The following is a 7,672-nucleotide window of genomic DNA, read 5'->3' on the forward strand; positions in this document are numbered from 1 at the left end:
ATTTGCAGCAACTTCTGCAAGGAAAAGTGCAATGAAGTTGAGCATGTTGAGAGAACTAATTTTAGTTGCCAGTAGTTTAAGTTTTTTTCACCAACAGTATGAAGTCTTTTTTCCACCATTTTGTTCATAAGCAAGCAAAGTTCACGTTTTTCACGCCAAGGATATTCATGAAGTTATTCTGCCACAGTGGGCTTTTCCTGTTTGCCTTCTGCATATTCTACTAAGTGGAGTCCTCCGGCGCACTCCACTTTGAAAGCTGGTCATTCTCTGGAATTGAACTCGTGAAAACTTTGAATGAACAAAACAAATGGAACAGTTTCATTATAACAGGGCGTACTGTATGTCACACTCTTGCATATGGAACATTGATCTTAAACCTCATGCTGTTTTTCCTTTTTTTGCAGGCTTTACCTTAACAAGTTTCCTGGGACAAACATGGCCTACATTAAGAACACTCTGGCCTCACTTCTCGCAAGGGACGTAAAGTGTCCAGAAGAGCCAAAGTCTGTGGACAGTTCAAGTGTTGTGCACTTGTAGCCCTCAAAATTTTTTTTATTATTATGATGTTTCTAGTCACCTGAAAACCCCAGGTTGAATGGTTCGGACACAAGTACTGTGTTGTGATTAATAATTATTGCACAAGTGTGCGCTTTGTATTTTAGTACATTTTTACGTGCATTTTTAATATTATTCTAGAAAAGATAGTGTTTCTAGACTATTTTATTTCGTAGGTATCATATGCCAAGACTGTTTCATTACGGTACGCCATTTCAAGTTTGTTTGATAAAGTAAACAGAGGCACAGTGAGAAATTTTACAGAAAATTAGGCTTCATACGTACACCGGAAAGTGGAATCTGCAATTTTCAGAGTGGTTCTGTTTAAAAAAAGCTATATATTAACATGTTTGTAGTAATAGTTTATTTTGCTATTTTAAAACAGTAAGAATTAAGAGATGAAAGTTTGCTTAAATTCAGAGTGCAACAACAGTTCTCGGGCAAGGCAATGATAAGCTTTCTTTCATGTATGCATGAAATCTGATTTCTTGCAAATTCTTTCATTCTAACTTGTTTTGCGGCACTCAAAAGTTAAATTTTTTTCCTCATGCCAGTTCCATTTAAGTCTTCCAGCAGGTAACTAATAGCCATGGTCTATCAAATAGAAATCTTAAGTAGTCGAAGTGAATAAATCACTTGGTATGTAATGACCTGCCCAGGAACCTAGTAATCATGGCAGAAAACGCAACTGGATCGTGCAACAAGCAATGCAGCACAATAAACTGGTGCCATGGCACAACTTATTGTAATTAACATGTCGTTTCAGAGGTAGATAACGTTTAGGAAAATGGGCACACACCATTTAACCAATAAAAAGGGTCTCAGTGGGCTCATGCAAATTGTGCCATGATTATTATGTTCCTTAATAGAGAAAGCAAGTGCATTTTAAATGTTATTTACTGTAATGCTAGTCTGCTTGTATATTATTTATTTTCTATTTATTTCAATTTTGAGAAATGTGCTTTACTTTAGGGCCACGCAAACTTTACATCTCTCAGTATTCAATTTCGCTATTGTGTCAAGCTGCTGGCAGTATGTAGATTGTGTTAAGAATTTTTTTATCTCAAGGCACACATGTCTGTACAGTTAACAAATGTTTGGCTGCAATAAACAATTCATCTGGAGAAAAATGCTTTTTGTCCACATCAATTTTGAGCTGTTCATTTCGTGAAGGAGTATTTATTTTGTGTGTTAAGCCAATTCAAAAACTGGCATAATCTAGCAACTAGCAGCTAGAATATGTTCTGCTAGCAGCTCTAGAATATGTTTTTCACAGGCTATATCTAAAAGTTTGGTTTTGATCCTTGGGTGACCCAGGTCTGCAATACAGAAGTACCTGCATTTAAGTTTGCCCCTCTCCTCTAGTATGCAAGTACCATATCAATGTGGCATCAATGGTAATGCTATGAGACTCAACATAGCTCAGCGGTATTTAAAGAAAAGTGTATTGCAGTTTTCAACACTACTCAACAAACAGCATATTTCAGTGGGTTGTCAAGTGATTTTAATAGTGACGTTCAACACTGCTCCAATAATATTTAAATGGTGTTGCAATATTGACTAACGTTGCACGTTGGGCTTGTTGGTATAACATAATGGAGGCAAAAGGCGTAGCGCATCGAAAACAGGACAGAAGACGAAGAGCACAGACAACACACACATTTGGCGCTTAACAGGTGTGTTGTCTGTGTTCATCCTCTTGTGTCCTGTTTCTGATACGTAGCGCCTTTTGTCTCCATCAAGCCATATTGACGTTCAACACTCATCCAATAATACTTCAAAGTGGTTTCAATATTGATGGTCAATACTGCTCCAATAATATTTCAATGGGATTTCAATACTGACATTCAACACAGTTCCAACATTATGTCAATGGGGTCTCAAAATGGACATTCAATATATTTCAACAATGTCTCAACAGGCTTTCAATATTGACATTCAACACATCTTCAACTGTTCTTCAATGGGCTTTCAATATTGGCATTCAACGTGGTTTCAACAATCCAACAATGACTTCTCAAATTGAAACGACTCAATGATGTTCCGACAAAATCTCGCGGGTCAATTATCCACACCTGTCAACAATTTCCTCAATAATGTTTCAACAAAGCCTCAATGTACTTTCAATGCTATTTGTTGATATTGACCAATGACTTTTCAACAACATTTCAAGAATTTTTGTAAGGGTTTAACTGTGAAAACAGTATCGATTTCTCGGTTTTCCTGCACTTCCTTCCCTGATTCATGTGAAAAACAGGGGAGCATAACTGCCAACATTTGACCGACACATGCTCAGATTTCTGCGCCGGTTTGAACGTCGACGACTTTATTGATATTTGGAGCAATATTAACAAAATTGATGTCATTGTGCCCCGTTTTGGCTTGTTTTATTGAAAACGTATGCATTGCGATATTGAATTAAGGATTTGTGGCTATGGTGTTAAGCTATGGGGTTAATCCCTTCCCGCCGTGGTTTATGGATATAAACGCGAATTCAATTCAAATTATGGGGTTTTACGTGCCAAAACCACGATCTCATTATGAGGACCGCCGTAGTGGGGGACTCCGGATCAATTTGGACCACCTAGGGTTCTTTAACGTGCACCTAAATTGAAGTACACGGGTGTTTCCGCGTTTCGCCCCATCGAAATGCGGCCGCCGTGGCCGGAATTTGATCCCGCGACTTCGTGCTCAACAGCTCAACACCATAGCCATTAAGCAACCACGGCGGGTAAAGATTAACACCATAGCCACATGGCGTCAGTAGGAGTCCTACAAAAATCGGCACCAGCGCGAGCCAGATTTCTGAGTATTGCCTAATTTTTTATATATTTATTCAAAAGCGAAATACAGCGAAAGTAAAAATCCAACCAGCTTGAACTGTTCTCAAACAGACATGAAGTTGCAGCGCACGTCGGAAACCCTGTAACACAAACATGCTAGACACCAGTGGCAGTCTGTCTTTGGAATTTGACATAAATAGGGGGATAGCGCGAACGCAGTCCCCCACTACCAAAAACTGCACGCCCCATCTGCCCCAATTTGGTGTAGTGGCAGGGGTCAGCACGAGCGCAGTGCAATGCCCGCGCCTCTCCCTGGGGGCACCGCCTAAATGTTTGAGAAGTTTATTTCGACAGTGACATTCTTCAAAATACATGTGAACTTGATTTTAAGTACTGGAAAACATTCAAATACCAGCCACTGTCACATACCAACAATGATGCGCGTTATAATGAAAATTAAAATTTTAAGGTTGCATTAAAGTCTGGCAGGCGTTATTAGATGCCCGAAATTAAGGTGTTAGTACGGTAGCAGCTGCGTAATAATGCGTCCACTGCGAAACTCTATGAAACGTGTCGACTATTTCTGCAGGAACTGGTCTTCATTTAGATTGATCACGTCGACGCAAGCCTGTTCGTACATGTGCTTGCGTAAGCGGCGTAGTAACAGATACATGGCTCCCCTTGGCTGCCCCTGCAGCCACACATTCCCACACACATCAAGACAACCACGAAGAGTTCTCGCGGTTGTGTTCTCGAATCTATGCGTACATGTAACATGTGCCACAGTAAGAACCCATAAGTTTTTGGCGACAGTACAATCGAACAGGCAGCCGCAACGTTTCTTTGTCTCCGCACTGAGGCAACACCACCTAGATAGATCACTCCAATCGATGACGTCATGCAACCTCGCACGACTGCCGTAGATGCTAATGGTGATGCTCCCGAGTAAGTATAGCGGTGCTTTCGACGTCACCGCTTTCGTCACGCCAGGCTTGGCAATGGAAATTTCGGGTCAGATAGCATGACGTCAGAGGATCGGAGTGAACAGGCCTTGTCCTACTAGGTGGTGTTGACTGAGGGAAGCGGTTGTTGGATGTTAGGCCTCACGCTGCAGTGCGGTTCTGCGTGGGGAAAACGCGCCAACCTCGCCTCCACCCGAAGTCACGCACCTCAGCAGGCACGGCCGATGTAGTCAGCCTGCGCCAGCTGACGCTCCTGCATCGCTGCAGCAATTCCTGGGTCAAGTTCTACAGCTAGAAATTCGCACACCTCCGTTGCCGGTGTGCCAACTAGATCGTGAAGTTGCTCTAATGAATTGGAGGCTGCTGCATACATATTTATAAAATGGCAGTGGCTGCTACGCCGTTAAGACCTGACCTGTTTTATGACATGAAAAGCTTTCTGGACGTTCCTAGAAAGCATTCTCCAAGTTTTCGGCCGAGTATACGGGGTTTTTCAGGAGGTCGTAGAATTCCCACATTGCGAGGACAAAGCTCATTGTTATAATACATGGGATGCGATACCAACCCAGGCGCGTTGGAAGCCGAAAGAGCGGGCGTGCCACTAATTCAATTTTATCCTCCCAAGAGGAAAGAACCAGTTTGTGGCTGGCCTCTGTGAAGCCTTGCGTGGCAGGCGCGCTATACGTGCGACGCAGTAAACGCCGCGCAAATGCTGGTTTTCGCGTGCGTGTGTGCATGTCTGTGTGCGCGCCTGTGTGTGTGCGTGTGTGTGTGTGTGTGTGCGCGCGCGTGTTGTGTGCGTGTGTGTGTGTGTGTGTGTGTGCGTGTGTGTGTGTGCGTGCGTGTGTGTGTGCGTGTGTGTGTGTGTGCGTGTGTGTGCTGTGTGTGTGTGTGTGTGTGTGTGGCACATGTTCCATGTACGCATAGATTCGAGAACACAACCGCGAGAACTCTTCGTGGTTGTCTTGATGTGTGTGGGAATGTGTGGCTGCAGGGGCAGCCCAAGGGGAGCCATGTACCTGTTACTACGCCGCTTACGCAAGCACATGTACGAACAGGCTTGCGTCGACGTGATCAATTCTGCGAGAGCAATAGACACCCCAGCCGCACTTTTGGCGTCGTCGTCACCGTGACGTTCCGTATGAAGTTCAAGGGTGATAATACCATAGCCGCGCGCCCTATGTTGTTATGTGTGAGTGAAAGCGTGCGAGGCTGAGCCGAGTTCGCGGATCAATCTCACGCGCCCAAGGGACAAAAGCGGGGAGGAAGCGCACCGTCTTCCGTCGCGCACATGCCACTGGAGGAGAGGGGCGGCGTTAACTTCGACCGCGCGCGGTCACGCGGGCTTTATCTTGGAAGCGATCTGCTTTGGAGCCACAGTCTGGGTGGGGGCCGACGGCTCGTAGCTTTGCGTGCGCTGTGTTCTCGCCGATCAGTTCGCGTTGAAGCATTAGAAAGCACGAAGGTCACTTCGCTCGCTGCTGCTGCCGCGCGTCCTCACACCAGCGTTGACAGCGAGCGTCCGCGGTCATCGAATGTGACGTGTTCATGTTTGCCTGTGCGCGCTGACGCCATGCTTGTTAATTTAGTAAGCGAATGTTTACAAATTTACACGGCCGATAAAACAACTAGCCTTACTTCGTATGACTGCCTACTAAATTTCTATCGCAATAGATGCTTGACCTTTCGGGCGAAACTGCGGGTTTTTATGTAACTGCGCTAAGCTAGCGTCAACGAGAACTTCTACGCCACAGACAGCTTCTTTTCAGCCATCTAAGCAGGCCTGACCACGTCTCCTGCGCCAGTTCACCATACGTGAGGAAAACGAGGATTTTGATCCCTGCTACCCACTCGACTTCTCCGTCAAGGAAGGTTGTAAAACTTCCAAAGGCCATCGCCTTGCTTTTGTCCTTATTCAGAAGGGCTCCAGATAATCCATTGTATTCTTTAAACAATCGTAAGAAGGTGCAGTAGCTTTCTTCGCTTATAAAATAAAGGAATATGTCGTGTGCATATACAGACACATTTATTTCTTTTTGGCCGGGCAAGGGAAGCCACGTATTGATGAGCAGAGTGAAATGCGCCAAGGAATGTATCGAAGCAAAGAACCAATAGGTGAGGGCTCAGTGAACACCCTTACCTGAGGCCGCGTGTGACGGGGAAATAATCGCTTAGGCTACCGTTTGCCAGTGATTTCGCAGATAGGCCCTAGTACAAGGAGTTAATCGTATCCACGAACTCGGCAGGCAACCCGAATGCTTCCAGTACGCCCGACACGATCAAAAGCCTTCGCTTGATCCAGCGAAACGTATAGCCTGAAATTTGTGTCCTAGAAGCGAAGGTAAAACGATCCCTTGTCAATGCTAGAGACCTGGTACGCTACACATTGGCGCCTGGCTGATTATGTCTGCAAGTGTCACCCCCACCCTTTTCTTTTCGCTAGCACTGACGAGACTTTCTTGTAGTCCGAACTTAATAACGTAATCGGCCTCCAAGACGGTGGGTCTGAGGCCTGGCCTCTTGGCTTGGGGCCGAGGACAAGCCGGCCATCACGGAAGGAACCTGTTCTAATGCCATCTACTATGAATAGACAAAAACGTTTCTTTGACAGCATCAAAAAAGCGCCCGAAAATTGGATTGGGATCTGATCTGGCCAGGTGCAGAAGAGGCATTCATGTCTTTAACCAGACAGCGTGCGTCGCTAGCTCGCATAGGTGCTGTAGGACAGCATCTGATACTTGTGGCAGGTCTCGACAAATTTCCCTCAGTCTATCACAGTAAGCATTCCTGGCCCAACTGCGTTCTTCGGTAGTGAACACCTGGCTGACGTGTTGTGTGTGTAAAGACTGCGCAAATGTCTGACGAACGGTCACTGCTAATGCCATCCGGGTTTCTACTTCTTAACGTTCACAGACAGCTTACGAAAGTTGGCAGATACAGAATCATTGGCGCCACAAGTTCCTATATAACGGAAACGATTGCACTTTTAGAAGCTCTTACGTACATCCGCACTCTGTCGAACAATACCCCGGTCAACATATATTCTGACTGTTTATCGTTATTGACTGCACTAACCACCTCACTACCACTAATCCGTATGTCTTTCAAGTCAAGCAACTCCTGTCATCAATTGGTCCGATCCGTCCCGTGGCTCTTCATCATGTCCCCGCGTATGAATCGGAAGGAACCTGGTCTAATGCCATCTACTATGGATTAACCATGGACAAAAAAGTTTCTTTCACAGCATCAAAAATTGCGCATGAATGGTTAGGTCCATCCGAGCGCTCGTGCTGTGGTTCGGACCGGCGGCTGCATCGGCTCCTGATTTTTCTTCGAAAAGGTGAGGTTTTTCCCATTCGGCCTTCGGAATTT

General features: G+C 45.1%; 1 pseudogene; it reads right to left on the reverse strand.

The window, feature by feature from the left end:
• Positions 1-3,536: 3,536 nt before the first annotated feature.
• On the reverse strand, positions 3,537-3,671 carry LOC119443270 (U1 spliceosomal RNA; annotated as a pseudogene).
• Between the last annotated feature and the right edge of the window lie 4,001 nt (positions 3,672-7,672).

Source organism: Dermacentor silvarum, chromosome 2 (genome assembly GCF_013339745.2).
Source record: "Dermacentor silvarum isolate Dsil-2018 chromosome 2, BIME_Dsil_1.4, whole genome shotgun sequence".
Classification (NCBI taxonomy): domain Eukaryota; kingdom Metazoa; phylum Arthropoda; class Arachnida; order Ixodida; family Ixodidae; genus Dermacentor; species Dermacentor silvarum.